The sequence below is a fragment of the Euprymna scolopes genome, chromosome 11 (genome assembly GCF_053919585.1).
Source record: "Euprymna scolopes isolate OS-2025 chromosome 11, ASM5391958v1, whole genome shotgun sequence".
NCBI classification, from domain to species: Eukaryota; Metazoa; Mollusca; class Cephalopoda; order Sepiida; family Sepiolidae; genus Euprymna; species Euprymna scolopes.
In genome coordinates this window covers 4777761-4798722 of record NC_136492.1, presented here as the reverse complement: position 1 = coordinate 4798722, position 20962 = coordinate 4777761, and the positions used below count along the sequence as shown (strand labels likewise).

Genomic DNA, 20962 nt, shown 5'->3' with positions numbered 1-20962 from the left:
ATATGATATGCTATGATATGATATGATATAATATGATATGATAATATATGATATGATATGCTATGATATGATATGATATGATATTCTATGCTATGATATGATATGATATGCTATGATATGATATGATATTATATGATATGATATGATATGATATTATATTATATGATATGATATGCTATGATATGGTATGATATGATATATGATATGCTATGATATGATATCCTTTCATCAAAGATCTTGTCTCCCTCTCGTCGTCTTGTACATGCATTCCTGTTCACAAAAAGTTGTCTCCCCCACCCAACATATTGTCAATACGTCCACATCATCGTTTCGTGTCATGACTACAACACAAATAATACGCCTATAAGACAACGTAACATCTGCATAATTTGGTACAAACGTTATATCGATGCCTCCGTTCAGTCTCGAAAGACAAAGGATACCCCATGTAGGGGCAGCTGCGCATGTAATTGTGAGGCAACGTTTGCGCAGTCTACAATCACACCTCTCCTGAATCGGCATTGCTTGAGTCCAATGGCAAGGAGAAGTCCAGGATGACTGGAAGCAATGCCGAGGTTATTGGAGAGCACATACTGCGGCTAGAATTCCCAAATGGTCACCCATCTGGTATTAACCAGGCTTATCGTTGCTTAACTTAGGGGATCTGACGGGAACCGGTGTGTCAACGTGATTATGTTGTATATAACCGTTATATACATACAGAATATACACACGTGTACACAACACAACCTGCTATATAACATATATAGGGAAATCCTATGAATACAACGGAGAAATCAGCAATGGATGGAATATTTGGTTTCAAAATGTAAAGGATTAAAAAATTATCCAAGCTTCAGTTATCGTCATTAAGACAGCTAATTTATGAAGACCACTAGACAAATGAGTCAAACGAGCTGGAACAAAGGAAACAGGGAATAAATCCAGTGGCGGCTCGTGCCTAAGATTAGTGGGAGTGCTGTTTAAAAAAAATACCTATTGTTTTAATATTGTGTAAAAGTAAAACAAACATAAAAAATATACATAATTTATACGTATGCACACGTATAAAAATACAATCTTAAAGGAATCCTAAATAGATGTAAATATTTTTATTATTTTACTTATTACATTCATTTGAAAGTAAACTCCATTCTTCTTGTTTTAATTTGTGAGAAAAGATTGATAATTTTCTCCTTAACTTCTGAATGACTGCTGAAGAACGTTTTTTCAATTGAAAGCACTGCAAGTTCATTTAATCTTTCGCAGCCCATGGTACTCCTTAGAAAAGTTTTTATTCTTTTCAGAGTTGAAAAACAACGTTCTGCCTCTGATGTAATCATGGGAATTGTCAAGATAATTTTTATGAGTTTTGTGATTTCACTAAGAACATCGTTTAAATTGTTTTCCAACATAAATTTCAGGAAATCAATTACTTTGCAATATTCATGGATATCTGACCTACTATAAAATATTTCTAGCTCAGTTTCTTTGTCAATCATAGGATATGCTTCAGTTGTCAAGGATATGTCTTATGTAGGTAGTTCTTTCTTAAAACTAGCAAAGCTTTTCTTGTTAAATAATTTAGCAAGTATTAAATGTTTAGTTGAAGAATATCTGTCCGTTATATCTACAGATATATAGTCACACAGTTCTTTAGCTTCGGCCTTGAGTGTTTATGAAGGATTTTCACAGTATTTGAAGTTTTTTATCTCTAAAATAGCAGTTTTTAAATTTGTCATGTATTCATTGACTTTATATATGCTAATTTTCCGAGATTTCAACATGAGACATAATTTGATGAAATAGCTCAAACCAAAATATGAAATTTTCATCGTTCAAATATTTCAGAATTCCTGTCACTTCTACAACGGTCTCATCTACATATGATGTTGACTGAATTTCAGTGACAGTTTTTTAATGCTTGAACATTTTCATGAACTATTTATGGTCCGTATGTTAAAGTTCCACCTTGTGGCGGGTGGACGTGGAATGCTTACATCCAGATGCTTCTTGAGAATGGACAGACGCTGTGATGATCTAGAAACGAAAGTCAAAATAGCCAAAATGTTAGAGATAAATATTCTAGCATTTCGTGTAATGCTTGCTGCATTCCTCATTATTAAATTAAGTTGATGCGCATAACAGTGAGTGAAATGCGCATTACTATAAACTGCTTTTATTTTCGCCTGAACACCAGATTTTTTTTGCCTTTCATGACATTTGCACCATCAAACGTCTCAGCTTTCAGTTGTTGGCGATTTCCTTGAAGGATTATATCTAATTGTTGTAGAATACATTTTGATATCCCATCAGCAGTTTGGTTTTCTGGAATAAAGAATCCCCAAAAGCGTTCAAGTATTTTTTCATCCAAGACGTACCATAAAACAATAATCATTTGTGTATGTTCAGACACATCTGTTGTATCGTCAGCCATGACAGCTACAAAGGAAGCTTTACTAATTTCTGCCCTTATTTCATCACGGTATATTTGTAAAAGACAGTCAAGTATGTCATTCTGAATAGTCTTGGAAACACCTTTGGAGACACTACTGGTTTCTAAGTGATTCTTTAAATGTGGATCTAATTTAGATGCAAAATTTAAAAATCCTCTAAATACACTTGGATTTACTGAATCATCTGTTTCATCATGTCCTCGTAAGGGAGTTTCAAAGTTCCCACAAAAGAAAATACAATCTATTATTTTAGATAAAATTTCACGGTTCTTCTTAACATTCATGTTATGATGATTGATTGAAAGTCTGTAGGCCTCACTGAGTTTTTCTTTACTATTTATGGTCCTACAAATTGATAGGAAAACTACAGTGTCAACGTGCTTCTCATGCTTTTCAGTTCTATCTTTCATTTTGCTAATAGTTCTGAAACTATCTTTTGCCCCCTAACAACAAACAAGGAAAACAGAACAATGCCTTCTTTAGTTCACAGCCGCAAAGCAAACTTTTCTGTCGGTACCATTAAAGCTACGAATATGCACTTTGTTCCCACAAAAGAAAATACAATCTATTATTTTAGATAAAATTTTACGGTTCTTCTTAACATTCATGTTATAATGATTGATTGAAAGTCTGTAGGCCTCACTAAGTTTTTCTTTAATATTTACGGTCCTCAAAATTGATAGGGAAACGTGCTTCTTTGATTTCTCATGCTTTTCAGTTCTATCTTTCATTTTTGCTAATAGTTCTGAAACTATCTTTTGTCCACGTTACATCAACTCCAAAAAACAAACAAGGAAAGTAAAACAATGCCTTTTTTAGTTCACAGCCGCAAAGCACACTTTTCCGTTGGTACCATTCAGAATTAAAGCTACGAATATACACTTTGTTATTGCTAATGCCTGGCAGAGATATTTGAATATCAGGCGTTAAACGGCCTCTTTTCTTAATTTCAACTTTATCATGGAGAGACAGCTGTGAAAACTCAATCTGTTGAAGTTCACTTACCGTCGCAGAAGTTATTTCTTGGGGATGCAAGGAGGCCATGGTTAAATTCTTTTTATATCAATTGTGTTGGGAAAGGTAAGTTAGTAGAATATCAATTACGGTAGAAGGAATACAATGTTTACGTGATCCTCTTTTTGCGATTCAATTGAACCAGAAGTTCTAACTGAGTTGAATCGTACTTTTATAAGTTTTACTATTTAAAAACGATTTTATTTATAAAAAGCTTTTTGTTAATTAAAAATAGGCGTATAACAAAATAAGCTTGCCATTAAAATTGTTTTTTTTTAATACAAATATTTTTAACTTTGCCATTATAAGCCGTCGAAAAAGGGATAATACACAAAAACATTTTAATTAAAAAATACTTTTTTTAATTGTGTACACTTTACAGAGTAATAAAAAAAATATACAAATATATTTCTTTTAAACTTTACAGATTAAATAAAATTTTACGGGCTTTTTCCGCAGGCAAACAAACGAACAACATTTTTTTAAATACATTTTATTTACAATTTTTTAATAATTTATTTTTTATAAAAACAAAAACTTTGAAATTTACTTGCCTGCACACGATGGTAAAGTTAGGAGTTTACCATTTAAAAATGGCTTTATTGGATAACAGTTTTATTCAAAATTTAAAATTGTGTGTTTATAACAAAACTTTGTAAATAAAATATAGAATAAAAAAGTTTACATGTTTGTACTATGAGCAAAACAAATTTTTAAAGATACATAATTTTATTTACAAATCTTTTTACAACTTTTTATATAAAAACAAACAAACTTTGCTATTTACTGGGCTTATAAAAACGTTTATTTATTTATTTTTTTTTTACAAGGTGGTCACCACCTATCAAGGCCCGGAGGCCACTCAGGGATAAGGGTTATTGTGAGTACAGTACGTTAGTGTGGATATTTAAAGTGTCTACTTAAGGGGGCGGTTCATCAGGAATTTGTTTACGTTGGACTTGAAGACATCCAAGTTGTAGTCAGGAAGGAAGCAGGCAGAGGGAACAGAGTTTCACAGGCGTGCAGTTCTAAGAAAGAAGCTTTGTTCATTGAATCTACGTTTTGATTTAGGCATAGATAAAGAGTGGGGAAGGTTTTTGACAGTGGATTCAGCTAGACTTATTATAAAAACGGTTTTACTTACTCGTTTTGTTATTGCACATTTTAATTATAAAAAAAACTTATTCAAAGTGTAAAACTTACTACATTGTCCTAAGCTAATATATATATATACACGAGCAAACAGTTAATAAATCATGTTAAAAAACATTTTGAAATGAGTTAAAAACATATTTAATCTGAAAAGGAAACACTAGATAAGTGGATAGTCCTTAATCCGCGGAGTTTCGAAGAAATACTTTCCTTCTCATCAGAGGGTAGGAATTAGCAAAATGCGGGATCGGATTTTGCATTTATTTTATATATATATATATATATATATATATATATATATATATATATATATATATATATATATATATATATATATATATATATAATATATTTTAAGTTTACCATTTTGATTACCTTGGTAAACTTATTGTAATTTATATATATATATATATATATATATATATATATATATATATATATATATATATATATATATATAAGTTAAAAAATTTTCTAACTAAAATGTATTTTAAAAATAAAATTTTCATGTAAATACTTTTCATTCTGTAAAGTTTAACTACTACAAAACAAATAGATTTCAAACTACTTAAAACACAAACAAAATAAGCCATATAGGTGAAAACATAACATTAGTCGCGTTGGGAACTTTACGGCTAAAAGCCCGAACACTTTTAATTAAAAAAAAAAAGTTTGCCATATTGTATATTTTTGTCTGCTTAAATCGCATTTACAAGTGTGAGAATGTTTTTTTTTTTAAGGTGGAGATTTTATTTACAAGAACACGTTACACTTTTTAATAATAATAAAAACAGAACATTTGTAAACAAGCCTCTTAAAAAAAAAATAATAACATAAGCGAAAACACGCAAACACCGCATTTCACGAGCGTCTGAAACTGCGAAAACGACAGCTTCAAGTTGGGTTTTATCGGCCGTCTAGAGCGGGCATGCGCACAAGCGAACTTCACTAAGAATGTGTAACTGTGAATTTCGCATCTCCAAGCAAAGTTTTACTTTTATGCTTATATGAGTATGGGGACAGTTATCGACATTAAGCTTCAGGATTATACATACATACATACATACATACATACATACATATATATATATATATATATATATATATATATATATATATATATATATATATATATATATATATATACAGGGTGACCCATAAAAAACAGCCCCAGGCCTCGTTTTTTACTGTTTTGTCCGAATGAAATGAAACTTTGGTCATAACTAGTTTATTATATTCAAAACATCACATCAAAACACTAGGGTCTTTGGCCTTTTTTTCTTTTTTTTTTTCTCCGTTCTACAATGTTCTAGATGGCCTCTTTTTTTTTGGGGGGGGGCGGTTACCCTGTATATATATATATATATATATATATATATATATATATATATATATATATATATATATATATAATTATTAATAGGATATATTATCACATAGAAAGAAAAAAAAATAAACGTATCCTTATCGATAATATTGAGTAGAAATGACTTGGTGGTGCTGCAGTTCCACAGATCCAAGCACGAGCCGCCACTAAATAAATCAGACAACTTTGAAAAACACATGTTATAATAGTACTTATAGGAGAGACTGAGACTAACAACATCACGTCTGGGAGAGAGAGAGAGAGAGAGAGAGAGAGAGAGAGAGAGAGAGAGAGAGAGAAAGAAGGGGGTTGAAGAGATGAAGAAAGAATGGGGTCGAACCAAATTACACATTTCCTACTAAAGAGAAACTATATATAACCAGCAGGACCTGTGGAAATTCCAGTATTGCTGCTGGACATTCTGTGGACGTTCAGCGTGAATGGAGACCCCACAGTATTATTGTTGCCCTTTTGTTAAAACTGTAAAATTATTTATCTAAGTAATCTGCTTAATGTAGTGTCAGAATATATTTGGTTTTTACGGTTTATCTCCAATATCTTTATATGAGTCTGTGACATATTTCCATGGTATGGACGCCCGGTGCGAACAGGCACCCCACGATATCATTATACCATTTTTAAAAAGAACTACCTGTACATCCTAGCCGGAAGATCAAGAAGGTATATTTTAATTTCACGTACAGAAAGTGACATCATTTGTTTATTTAATCTTTTTTTTACATTGTGTCTTCGGTGATCTGGCAACCCAATTTATTAAAAAGGAAAAAAATGCAAGAGAGCTATATGCTCAGTCCGTTAAATCCAAAGTAGTTGAGCAGCGGCTTGGTTCCCACCAGTTTTGGCAAATAACAAATAGGATCCTGGACAGAAGCGTGCGTTCTATCCCAACCATTATCAACGGACCAGAGGTCATCTCATCAGCATTAGACAAGGCCAAAACTATTTGCCAAGAACTTTGCAGCTAATTCTACCCTATGCAACGAAGGCCATTAACTCCCTGTATTTCCTCCTATAACACACAACACACTAGGTAACATACAAATATCTTTGCGTGAGGTCGCCAAGCTAATCAAGAACCTTGATTCCAGTAAAGCAACTGGCCCTGACGGCATTCCAGTTATAGTGCTGAAAAAGCTCCAACCAGAACTTGCCCCCATACTTACAAAACTGTTTAAGCGTTGCTTTAAGGAGAAGTGCTTTCCAACACCCTGGAAAACCTCATCAGTATGCCCTGTATTTAAGAATTCAGGTGAAAAGTCATCTCCCTCTCAGTACAGACAGATAAGTCTCCTGTGTGTCATGAGTAAGTTGCTGGAATCCATATTAAATAGAGGAGTAGTCAACCACCTCAGCAGAAATAACCTTCTTGGTGACACACAATATGGTTTCCGTTCTGCTGCATCTACAGCAGATGTGCTTACAGTTATATCTCATAGGATTAACGAATCTCTCAATAAAGGCTTCCTTTCTAGGGCAATTGCTCTTGACATATCAAAGGCCTTCGATAAGGTATGGCATAAAGGCCTACTTCACAAGATTTCCGGCTACGGTATAACTGGAAATGTTTTCTCAATAATTGAATCATTTCTCTCTGATAGGCTCATAAGAGTAGTGGTTGATGGGCAGAAATCAGAGGCCTGCAGTATTAATGCTGGAGTCCCTCAGGGGTCCATCCTGGGCCCAACTCTCTTCCTGATCTACATCAATGATCTCCCAAATCACATACTTAAATCATTCGTTGATATCTATGCTGATGACACAACCATCTATGGCAACACATCAAAAGCCGTAAATGACAAAGTTCTCTCTGATTCTCTCTCCTCTGATCTTGAGCGTGTGGTACAGTGCGGGAAGAGGTGACTGGTTAACTTTAATGCATCTAAAACTAAGCTCCTATCTTTATATCATCAATGCTCTGATCCCCATCTGGCATCAACTGAAATGGGTGGCTCTCGTCTAGGGGAGGCCCCATGTTTTGATAAGCTTCTGGGCTTGACTTTTACTCCGGATCTGAAATGGAACATCATCTGTTGCCAAGGTAGCTGGGAAAATGGTAGGATCCTTCTATCGCTCCAGAAGATATCTCACTACTGATGCAATTCTCTATCTATATAAAAGCCAAGTACGTCCAAGGATGGAATACTGCTTGCCTGTTTCCCACCTGACTTCAACTTGGATGTCTTCAAGTCCAACATAAACAAATTCCTGATGAACCGCCCCCTTAAGTAATGACACTTTATCAAATCTCCAATACTAAGGAATACTACAACACTATCCCTTTGATTACTGGACGTGCAATAACTCTTATCCCCGAATGGCTTCTGGGCCTTGATAAGTGGTGACCTCCATGTAAAAAAAAAAGAGGATAGTAATTGTATGTTTGCGGTATGTTATCAGCTTCTAAAAAAGAGGATGTCTCGATCGAATAATATAAAATCTGGAAACCGTGACGCATAAAAGTATGACAGTATTAATATATATATATATATATATATATATATATATATATATATATATATACATATATATATATATATATATATAGGCACAGAGCGGAACGATAAAATTGTCGCCATAGAAAGCTGGCATGATTCCATTTCCGTTTGATGAAAACCAGTTTTCTTTCTTTGTTGTAGACTATCTACTAGTTGGCTAGTTGTGTACAAATCCTAAGAGTGATAGGAGCTTTCATCATGTCTGACAGTGACACAATGTTCAACGAGCAAGATCAGAGATGCGCCACTCTACAACTCATGCTCTCTACTAATCCAAATTATGACAACAGGACCATTGCCAACACTCTCGAATTGCTGGATTGCCATGAATAACAGGGACGTGACGAGGGTGATGAAAACAGTTTCCGGCCACAGTTATGATCTTTGGTGTGGTTTCAGGTGAGGGCCAAGTCATGCCACGTCATGCAGCCTCATAGCTTGAAAGTCAACACCAAAGTGTATCTGGATGTGCTGAAGAGTATGGTGATCCCCTGGGGCAATCAGGTGGCCGCTTGCAGACCTTGGGTGTGGCAGCAGGCTTGGCATCAAAAGGACGGCTACAGCTTTGTACCCTTCTCTCACCGTCCCTCTTCCTCACTCGACTTGAACCTACAGACTACTTCGTTTGGTCATACGTCGAGAACATTACAAAGGTGACTCTTCACAACATTAAAGCCAGTCTGATCGCCGCCATCAGCTGTGTATTCGCCGAGCTCCCATTGATGCTTGTGGAAAAGGCATGCTCCCATTTCTGGACCAGTATCAAGGCATTGAATGAGGCTGAAGGCGGCTACATTGAACAGATGCCAACTCTACTACATTATCAAGTTACCTGAATTGATTTTTTCAATAAAAGTTTTACAGCTGTAGTGTTGTTTTAATTAGGGCGACAAATTTATCGTTCCATCCTCTACTTTCAATCTCCTACTGAAAACAATAATTGAATTCATTCATTTCTCATGAATTAGATGATTCTATTGTTGCCATTGGTTTCTAATTAGAATTCTTTCTAGATAAACATCTGGTAGTTATAAGAGAGACCACATGAAGGTTGCTAACATCATAAGAGAAAATGTTTCCATGGAACGAACTGAATTTGAACTTGGTACACCCAGGTTGTCAGTTTGTGTCCTTAACCACTTAGCCACTGTTACCTCCGAGAATTAATGTACATTTTTTATTTATTATTTTTATGAGAAACTTACCACTTGACAAGGCCAAAAGACACTCGAGGAAAAGGGTTAAGGAGTGTTAGGTGGCTGGTGGGACAGTACCGTAATGATTGGTGATTGGTGATTGGTCAGAATGCGATAATTAATGAAGAACTAGCAGACCACCCGGAAAGATAACAAAGAAAGAGAGAACCTATTGTGTCGTGTTGTAAATACGTGTCGACGACTTGTGCATGAAACGAATGAAGTTAATAACTTTTTCTTTCACGTAAAAAAGTTTGTGTCAAACTTTTATTTTCTTTGTGAATCTCTAAATACAATGCTTGGTCCATTTTCAAAGTAATAAAAACGTTACATTTTCAAAGTGATAAAAACGTTACATTTTATAAGTAACAAAAACGTTACATTTTAAAAGTAACAAAAAGCGTTATATTTTAAAGGTGATGAAAACGTTACATTTTAAAAGTAACAAAAGCGTTACATTTTCAAAGTAACAACAAACGTTACATTTTCAAAGTAATAAAAACGTTACATCTTCAAAGTGATAAAAACGTTACATTTTATAAGTAACAAAAAACGTTACGTTTTCAAAGTAATAAAAAAACGCTATATTTTAAAAGTGATGAAAACGTTACCCATTATATACATTACTAGCAGGGGTGCCCGCGTTGCTCGGGTGTTTGGAGGTGTATGCTGTGCAAAAAAGCAAAAAAAAAAAAAAAAAATGGTTAATTTTTTAAAACTTTGACCCCTATTATGACCCCTTAAAATTTATAGTTTCGGGCTCAAATCACTTTATTAAGTTAGATCCATGTTCAAGGAACCTATATCTAAAATTTCAAGTGTCTAGACCCAAAATTGTCGGAGGAGTTTTGTAGAGTTCTTAAAGGTCAAATCGTTGAAATTTGACCTCTTAACAGCCAAATTTCTGGCTGACACCCGTCACATCGATTTTCCCAAATCTCAGTACCCGGTATTTCAAATTTCGAGTCTATAGACTAAAAATTGACAGAATTATTGCGTAGGGAAATGTATACAGACAGACAGACAGACACACAGACACACAGACAGACAGACAGGCACGTTCACTTTTATAGATATATAGATTTTATTTTTTTATTTTATTTTTTGGAATCCATTGAGATGAGGCTTCATAAGCTGAGTATACAGCTATGAAGATGAGGATTAATTTTATTTATTGCGGACTATTGTCCTCATCTTTTCTTAGTTGTTTCACGATGTTTCGGCCAACTATTCATCTGGCCTTCGTCAGGTGGGCCGAAACATCATGAAACAACTAAGAAAAGATGAGGATAATAGTCTGCAAAAAATAAATTAATAAATAAAACTCATCTCAATAAATTCCAATTAAAAAATAATATGAAGATGGGGATTAATAATCCGCCAAAAAATTAATACACAAATTATAAAGCCATATCTCTAAGGATTAAAAAATAAATTTTAAAAAATATATATATAATACCATTTGGTACAGACTCAACAATGGAGGATCAGATAAGAACACAAAATTGGATTTATAAGACGAAAAAATCCAACCTTGATCACACTTTCGGGCCCCTGGTGCAGTGGATAGAGGCGTTATTTCTATGGTTCTAAGTGAGCATTGTCTGAAGATAGCAATTTCAATCCTACCCAAAGCAGGCCTGAGGATTAGTCGGCCAAAACGTGGTAAGACAACAACAACTATGGAAGACAATAATTACTGGGGATACGGTTTCAAGACTCAGCATTTCTTTCTCAGCGTGGTTAACCACCTGAAGAAGGACAGAGGATAAGTCGGCCAAAACGTGGTAAGACAACAACAACTATGGAAGACAATAATTACTGGGGATACAGTTTCAAGACTCAGCATTTCTTTCTCAGCTTGGTTAACCACCTGAAGAAGGACAGAGGATTAGTCGGCCAAAACGTGGTAAGACAACAACAACTATGGAAGGCAATAATTACTGGGGATACAGTTTCAAGACTCAGCATTTCTTTCTCAGCGTGGTTAACCACCTGAAGAAGGACAGAGGATAAGTCGGCCGAAACGTGGTGAAATAACAACTATAAAGATGAGGATAACAGTTTGTAAAAGAATGAAGGGCCTGTCTCAAAGAATTCCCAAAAAATAACAAATAAAATAAATTATTTTTGAATATTTAGCAGCGAAAAGTATCTTGTGTTAAGTTGTACAGAAAGTTGGCCAAAAACGTGATGAGACAACAACCACTATGGAAGGCTTCAGTCTATGCCCCCCACCCTCGCCAAACTTTCACAAGAAACACTCGTCTAGCTGAAAACACTATCAATAATTCCCCCCACTCTTTATCTGTGCCTAAACCTAAACGTAGATTCCATGAACAAAGCTACTTTCTTAGAACTGCACGCCTGTGGAATTGTCTTCCGTTTTCCTGCTTTCCGGCTGACTACAATATGGTTGTCTTCAAGTCTAACGTAAACAAGTTCTTGATGAGCCGTTCCATATGAGTTAACAAATTTACCAAATTTTCATTACTAATGATTACTATATTTTCCAATTTCCACTGTACACTCTTTAACCCTTATCCTTGAGTGACTTCTTGGCCTTGATAATATGGTGATGCCTGTGTAAAAAAAAAAAAAAAAAAGAAAAAAGGCAGTAATTACTGGGGATACCGTTACAAAGCTCATCATTCCTATCCCATTGCAGAAAGAAGAAGGGCGTGGTGAAACAAAAACTATGAAAATTAGGATAACAGTCCGAAAAAAATAAAAAAAAGAATACTGAATGTTACACATGTCTGCTAGTCTGTCTGTCTGTCTGTCTGTCTGTCTGTGTTGGATCGAGGCCATATTTTCGCTCGATATTTACGGGTAAAAATAGCAGCGAACGTAAACACAACCTGTTTTCTTAAAAAATCAATAAATGGCTAAATTCTGATACTTATTCTATTTTTAGAAACAGTTTAAGATTCGCCAAAAATACTCGCAGAGATGGCTCATTAATTTCGGATAAATATTTGGAAAATATTCCATCCAATAAATCACATCTGTTGCGATACATCCGCTCTGTGCCGTTGGTTCAGTAGTTGTTATATTTGTTATCAGACTAAAAGTGAGTCGATGAACGTTTGTTTCCCTAAGTTTTTTTTTTTTTGGGGGGGGGGGGTATGTAAGGTTGGGAAGAAAGTTCTTGCGGAATTTTAAATTTGGATTTCAAATGATGTATTTTCAAATAAGTTTTCGTTATAATACTTTTAATTTAAATATCATTTTAAAAAGCATTTTTTTTTTTTTGTGCTTTATCCACTTGTTTAAATTACAACCGTTTTAAAACAATTATGTTTCCTTTTCAGAACGTGAATTTGCTTCTTTTTTTTCCTTCTTATGAAGGAAAAAAAAAAAGAAGCAAATTCACACAATTTTCTTATTTCAATTCAAGTTAGGCCGAAAAGCTGCTGAAGCAGCTCATGATATCAACAAAGTGAGTGATCTAGAAATTACTACTGAACGCACAGCACAATGGTGGTTTAAGAAATTTTGTGGCAGTAACAAGAGTCTTGAAGATGACAAGCATAGTGATCGACCATTGATGTTGACAACGATCAATTAAGAGCTTTAGTTGAAACCAATGCATGCACAACTGTTCAAGATCTTGCTTTTGAATTAGATGTAACGTATACGACGATTTCCAATCACTTGACAGATTGGAAAGACAAAAAAACTTTATAAATGGGTGCCTCACGAATTAATTGACACAAAAAAAAAACGCAGTTATGAAATGTCATCTTCTTTTCTTTTACGCAACAAGAACGACCCGTTTCTCGACCGGGTTGTGACTTACAATAAAAAGTGAGTTCTTTATGACAACTGGCGACTCTCAGCTCAGTGGTTAGATGCCGGCAAATCTCCACAACACTTCCCCAAGCCAGAGTTGCACCAAAAGAAGATCATGCTGACTGTTTGGTGGTCTGCGACATTTTTTTTAATGCAGGCGAAACCATTATGACAGCAAAATACTGTCAACAAATTGATGAAATGCATCAGAAACTTCAACAACAACCCCCAGCATTATTGAACAGAAAAAGCCCAATTCTTCTCCACGACAATGCCTGATGGCACGTTGCTAAACCGACCCTGCAGAAGTTAAACGAATTGGGCTACGCAACTCTGCCTCATCTGCCATACTCTCCAGACCTCTCACCTATCGACTACCACTTTTTCAACATCTCGACAACTTTCTGTGTGAGAAATGCTTTCAAAACCTAAGCGATATCAAAAACACCTTCAGCAACTTCATCGCCACCAGAATGCAAGATTTTTATGTTACTAGCATAAATACGCTTTTTTTTTCAGCATTGTTGATTCTGATGTTGCTTATTTTGATCGAGATATATTCATCTGAATTTAAAAGTTATAAACTACAAGAACTTTCTCGTCAACCTGGCCAGAAATTTGGCGATTAAGGGGTCAAAGTACAACGATTTGACCTTTGAGAACTCTACCAAACTCCTCCGACAATTTTTGGTCTAAATCTTGAAATTTTAGATATAGGTTCCTTGGACATGGATCTAACTTAATAACTTGATTTGAGCCCAAAACAATAAATGTTAAGGGGTCATACTAGGAGTCAAAGTTTAAAAAATTGACCGTTTTTTGTTTTTTTGCTCAGCATACACCTCCAAATACACAAGCAACGCCGGACACCCATGCTAGTGTATCTATAAAAGTGAAAGTGCCTGTCTGTCTGTGTGTGTATATTTCCCTACGTAATAACTCTGTCAATTTTTTGTCTACAGACTCGAAATTTGATGTACAGGGTACTGAGATTTGGGAGAATCGATGTGATCGGGTTTCGGCCAGAAATTTGGTGATTAAGGAGTCAAAGTTAAATGAGTTGACCTTTGAGAACTCTACCAAACTCCTCCGACAATTTTCGGTCTAAACACTTGAAATTTTAGATATAGGTTCATTGGACATGGATCTAACTTAATAACTTGATTTGAGCCCAAAACAATAAATGTTAAGGGGTCATAATAGGGGTCAAAGTTTAAAAAATTGACCCCCCCCTTTTTTTTTTAAAACGTACATCTCCGAATACCCTGGCAACGCCGGCACCCATGTTAGTATATATATAAAGTGAAATTGTCTGTGTGTGTGTACATTTCCCTACCAAACTACTCTGTTCGTTTTCAGTCTACAGACTCGAGATTTGAAATAAGGGGTATTGGGAAAATCTTTTTAATTCGTTTTCGGCTAAAAATTTGGCTGTTAAGAGGTCAAAGTTCAACAATTTGACCTTTGAGAACTCTACCAAACTCCTCCACCAATTTTGGGCCTAAACATTCGAAATTTTAGATGTAGGTTACTTGGACATGGATCAAACATTTTAATTTGATTGGAGCCCAAAACAATAAATGTTAAGGGGTCAAAATTAGGATAAAAGTTATTAAAAATTTCACCTCTGCGGTCTCTACCAAATTACTCAGCCAATTTTTGGTCTAAACATTTGAAATTTTTAATGGCAAGATCAACAAGCCTCACTTCTAAATCTGTTTCTGACCACAGTTCTTGGGAATGCTGATCACACTTTAATGATGGTAGAAATCACTCTAAACTCTCGACCCAAAGCTGAAGAGCCATTGCTCAAAACGACAAGGTACTATAAGACGGCTGACTGGGAAGCCATCAGAGATCTCATCAGAGATGTCCTGTGGGGAAATATCTTTTCTCTTCCTGCAAAACAGTGTACAAATGAGACCATTGAATAGTTCAAAACGGCAATGAAAGCACATGTTCCCTCACGGAAATTCTATTTAAAAAAAAAAACACTCTCCTCAGTGGTTTATTTCTACTTGTGCAGCGGCAAATATTGAAAGGCAGCATGCATACCACAGATTTAACCGACATAAGTCCAGTACAAACAGACAAAAGTTTATAGAAGCTTGAAGTAATTGTAAAAAAGAAAAAGCAACATATAAATTAGGAACTGATGATTTCTATAAAATCTACAACAGTGTAGTAAATAATAGGCAATCAACAATTCCCCCACTATCCAACAATTATGAGGTTGATTGCATGGCAACCGAGAAGGCTAACATGATTGCCAGTCAGTTTGCCTTAAACTCTACATTGGACCCAGCAAACTACTCCCTCCCTGATTTTCCTTTGTGGACAGAAACCACACTAGATGATCTGGAAATCGCCCCTTCTAAAGTGCATAATATCATAAAAAAACTTGGACACCTCAAAAGCATGTGGACCTGATCTCATCTCGGCTGTGCTATTAAAAAAGGCTCAGCTGAGGTTGTTTCAGTTCTCTCCAAACTTTTCAACAAATGCCTTAATGAATCTTGCTTTCCTGGCTGCTGGAAAACTGCTTTTGTGGTATCAGTTTACAAGAATTCTGGCGAAAGAACTGACCCATTAGCCTCCTCTCTCATTTCGGCAAAATATTAGAATCCATAATTAATCAAACTCTAGTTCACCACATACAATTGCTAAACTTCTGTCCGACCAACAATATGGATTTAGGCAACCCTGTTCTACTACAGATATCATAACTGTAATTACTGAATATATATATATATATATATATATATATATATATATATATATATATATATATATATATATATATATATATATATATATATCATGTATTGGATAAAGCAGGGAAAGGTGGGGTAGTAACCCTAGACATAAGGCGTTTGACAGGGTATGGCATGATGGTTTTCTCATGAAAATCAGATCATATGGTTTTACTGGGCAAATACCTAGCAATTAAATACCTAGCAATTAAATACCTAGCAATTAAATACCTAGCAATTAAATACCTAGCAATTAAATACCTAGCAATTAAATACCTAGCAATTAAATACCTAGCAATTAAATACCTAGCAATTAAATACCTAGCAATTAAATCCAGGTTGCCCACAATGGTCGTACATCAAAACAATATGATTTAAAAAAATGCGGGTGAACCTAATTCATAAACGACATCCCTGATAAAATTATCTCTGCAATGGGTATATTTGTTGATGGCACCACGCTCTATAACAGACATGTGAAGAAAACGAATGAACATGTATCTAAGACAACCCTAGAGGAAGACCTCCGATCTGTAGTTGAATGGGGACAGAAATGGATGGTAACATTCAATGCTGCCAAGACTTTTTTCAATAATTACAAGAAACCTTCTCAACCACCAATAGTAATGGCTAATGATACATTACCTGAAAGTACTTTGTTCAAACTTCTCGGCTTAATGTTTACAAGGAACATGAGTTGGAACGGATGCATCAGGGTATTGCTATGGCCGCTTCAAGGAAGGTGGGTTCTCTCTACCATCCTAGAAAGTTACTTCCACCTGAAAGTATCCTGTACCTCTATAAGACCACTATTCGTCCATTTATGGAGTATTGTTGTCATATTTGGGCTGGTGCATCTGCTACTAGTCTCTCGCTCCTAGACAAGGTTCAAAAGATAGTCGCAAATCTGATAGGCCTTGAACTGTCATCTAAGCTTCAGCCTCTGTCTCATCAACGAAATGTTGCATCCCTCTGCCTGTTCTACAAGTACTTTAACGGCGAATGCTTTGACGAACTGCAAGCACTTGTGCCCCCTCGACGTAAAACTCCTGGACAGAGTTCAAAAGAGAATCGTCAGCCTAATAGGTTCTGCACTGTCAGCTAGGCTTCAGCCTCTGTCCCATCAACGAAATGTTGCACCCCACTGCCTGTTTTACAAGTATTTTTAAGGTAGGTGCTCTTAGTTACAAGCTCTTGTACCCCCTTGACGTTAATACCCCAACAAACACAACAAGCAGCAAAATCCCACCCCTACACAGTAGGGATCCCCAGATGCCAGAAATCCTTCCTGTCTAATAGTTTTTTCCCCCAGAACCACTAGACTTTGGAATTCCTTTCCAGATCTCTGCTTCTCCGACTGTACTGACATGCAGAAGTTCAAGTATAATGTGAACAGACATCTTATTGCTCAACTCCCTATATAGTATCCCTGCAATTATGTCCCTGATAGTAGCCCCTTACATCAAAGTGTGCCTTGTTTGGGGTGAAAATGCAATAAAAAAAGACCTGTTGAGATCCAAGCCTCAACTGTTTAAAAGAATACAATTATAATTCAATTCTCCTTTCTTTCTTCATTAAAAAAGAGAGAAAGAAAAAAGAAAGAGAGGCATTCATACATAAACATTTGAATATTGTTTAATTTTTGTAGACTTCAATGACGAATTCTTTTGGGTTTGACCTGTCGAATGTGGTGTCTCAGATCGTTTTGACTTAGTTGAATTTTATAAACAACTGTCAATCTTGGCTCAAATCATACGTGATTGACAACCGTTATTGAAGCCGTTATGTTTTTTTTCCTTCAATAATAACGCATTTTTCTCCCCTCTCCTCGAGTACAGTCAGTAACAAGTTAGGTATAAGGTTTAATAACGTAAACCCCTAGTTCTCTCAAAAGAGAGATTCATTGAGACATAGAAAGAGAGAAAGAAAGAAAGATAGCGAGAAAGATAGAGAGAGAAAGAGAGAGAATGGGAGAAAAAGAGAACGGGAGAGAGAAAAATGAGAAAGAGAAATATAAAGGAAGAGAGAGAGAGAGAGAGAGAGAGCAAGAAAGAGAGAGAGAGCAAGAAAGCGAGAGAGAGAGCGATCGTGTTTGGAACAGTTGTTCCTTGCCTCTACAAACTTGAACTGGAAATTCCTTAAAAGTTTTATTTTTGGAGAGAATTGGCTCACAGAGGGGAGAGACTTTAACTTTCTCTTAACTAATTAATTATTTGATTTATCTTTTTACTTTAATGTTTGGGTTGCATGCGAACATATCTTTAGGAGTTATTTCACTCTTAGCGATATTCAAAGTTTTCTACATTGTTATCGGCAGTGTGTTTCATACTTACTGTCACAGAAAACTGATTAGAAAACCTTTGTTTTCTCTTAGCTTGAAAAACGTGACGTCATTCATCATCTTGATTCATACCTCTGTTTTGTCTAACTTATCTCAACTTCACACGTCAGCCATCTTTGATTCAACCCCTAGGAATGATTCTGTTTTGCAAATTTGGGTCACCATGACATGTACCCAGTGTGACCCTTGTCAAACTTTATGCTAGCTGATTTAATCGCTATTGACATAATATATAACACAATACGTAAAAGTGGCAATGTGTTCCGCAGATGGAAAATTCTTGAAAAGAAATTTTGTTTATAGAAATTTCGTTTGATATTAGGCATGCAATAAGAGAAAGCAAATTTCATTGAAGTGGTTGTAGGAAGATGAGTTCTTGCTTTGCAAGTTTAATTTACAGGCAGGGTAAGTAAGGTTTTCTTTTGTGAGTGTGATAGCTGGAGAGTAAAAAGTAGCCGCATAACTTTTGCTCCCCTTATTCCTTTAGTCCTCACATTCCATGAGTGATGTTTCTGATAGAGGGGGAAGAATTGCTGTTTTCTTGGTTAATATATATAGGAATTAAGCATCGATGCCTCCGTTCAGTCTCGAAATCCTGTTATGTAGTAAGTCGAACACAAGAAAATATTTGTTAGTTATTTGTCTGTCCGTCGATCTATCTATTTATCTAACTGGCAGGATAAAAAAAAGATGGATATGAAGATGTGTTGATAAACGCTGTTAAAATATAATAAACCATATCATAGACAAGTCACAAGGTCAGCTGACGGAAGTACGTGTATGTTACCACGTGATCAGGTTAGGTGGAGTTGGAGTTGGAATTTGGACGTTGAGTAATGGAACACAATGCGAAACATTTATTGTTTGTTTTTTATTTTTCTGTAAATAACATTTTTTTTTTAATATCTAAACTGTTTATCAAAATATATAACATATTAACTTAAATAAACATATCCAACCAAGCTTCTCTCTTTCAACGATTAATGCTTTAATTTTTTCCGGTTGAAGTGAACGTCTCTCCTTGAGAAAGACCCTTGTTTTGATATACTCCTATGATCGACTTTTACTCCAAGGCTAAAATGCAAAGTTTAATCTAAAATCTGGGTGAGTGGGCGTAACACGGTAGCTTAACTTTCAAACACGTCGTTAGAGGGCGCCCATATCTCTCAACTGAGGTATGGAAGTACAAAATGGAAACAATATCTCCGCTTTTCTCTAAAACTTTTTTACTTATATGTTTGGGCAAAATATTAAGATATTTTGTGTTTATTAATTTTTGTGTTTAAAATTATTTTTTTTTTAAATTACATTTTCACCCCAAACAAGGCAAATTGCCACTTTGGTGTAGGGGGCTACTATCAGGGGCAACAACTACTGGGTTACTATGTAGGGATTTGGACAGCAAGATGTTGGTTCACGTTACACTTGAACTTCTGCATGTCAGTACTGTTGGGGAAGCAGGGACCTGGAATGGAATTCCAGAGTCTAGCGGTTCTGGGGAAGAAATATTTATTGACAGAAACAAGAACAAAATGAATATTGTGAAATATTGTTTTGAAATGTTCAACTTTTTTTACATCAATTTTTATTTATTTATTTTTGGCAAACTATTTCGATATTTTAAAAATATATTTATTTACTGAAAAAACAAAAAAAAACAATGAACGTTTCATTTTTTTTTTTTTACAGTTTTAGCAGTTACAAGATGGTTAATGCGCAAGAGAAAAATAGCTCAACATTTGCAAAAGTGTGAACGTAAACATTAAATTCAACCAGCATAATAAGTAAGAATCCAGTAGATGATATTGCTGAAACATTTATTTTAAAATCGCCGACGCCACAGAAATTCCTGGAGATACTGAAAAAAGTAAAAAATTAATTGATAAAAAAGTTTACAAATAATTCAAAACAATATTTCACGTTTCTATAAATTATCGGGAATTTATCCTCTTTCAGATAAATTCGACGCGAAAATAACTAGCCTACAAAAAAATAAATAAATAAATAAAAGCATGAAATAAAGGGGGGGGAATAAAATATAAAGGTCTTGTTTCAAAACAAAGAAGAGATTTTATTCACAATGAATTTGGTTACAAATTTTTCCCTTTGCGGGCATTAAATTCGAAAACAGAGAACGCCAAAGTAACAACATATAAAGCAAAAAAAAAAAAAAAAAAAAAAAAACGCTGGTTCTTATATTGAAAATGTCGTATCAATGAACGAATACAATATTATGCTTCAAATAGTAGTTTCTAATCACATTTTCATATGCAATAAATTTTAGGAACGTACTCACAAATTGATGGCGGTCAGGTATGTGCCTTTTTCTTTTTTACTCAATTTAAAGTCCTTTAAAATTTTACACTCCTTCCA

The 20962-nt window shown here is 35.0% G+C and overlaps 1 protein-coding gene across 2 annotated transcripts in view; it reads right to left on the bottom strand.

The window, feature by feature from the left end:
* Window positions 1–20962, bottom strand: part of LOC145287750 (monocarboxylate transporter 12-like) — a 474029-nt gene that overhangs the window by 400845 nt on the left and 52222 nt on the right. The window lies entirely within an intron of this gene.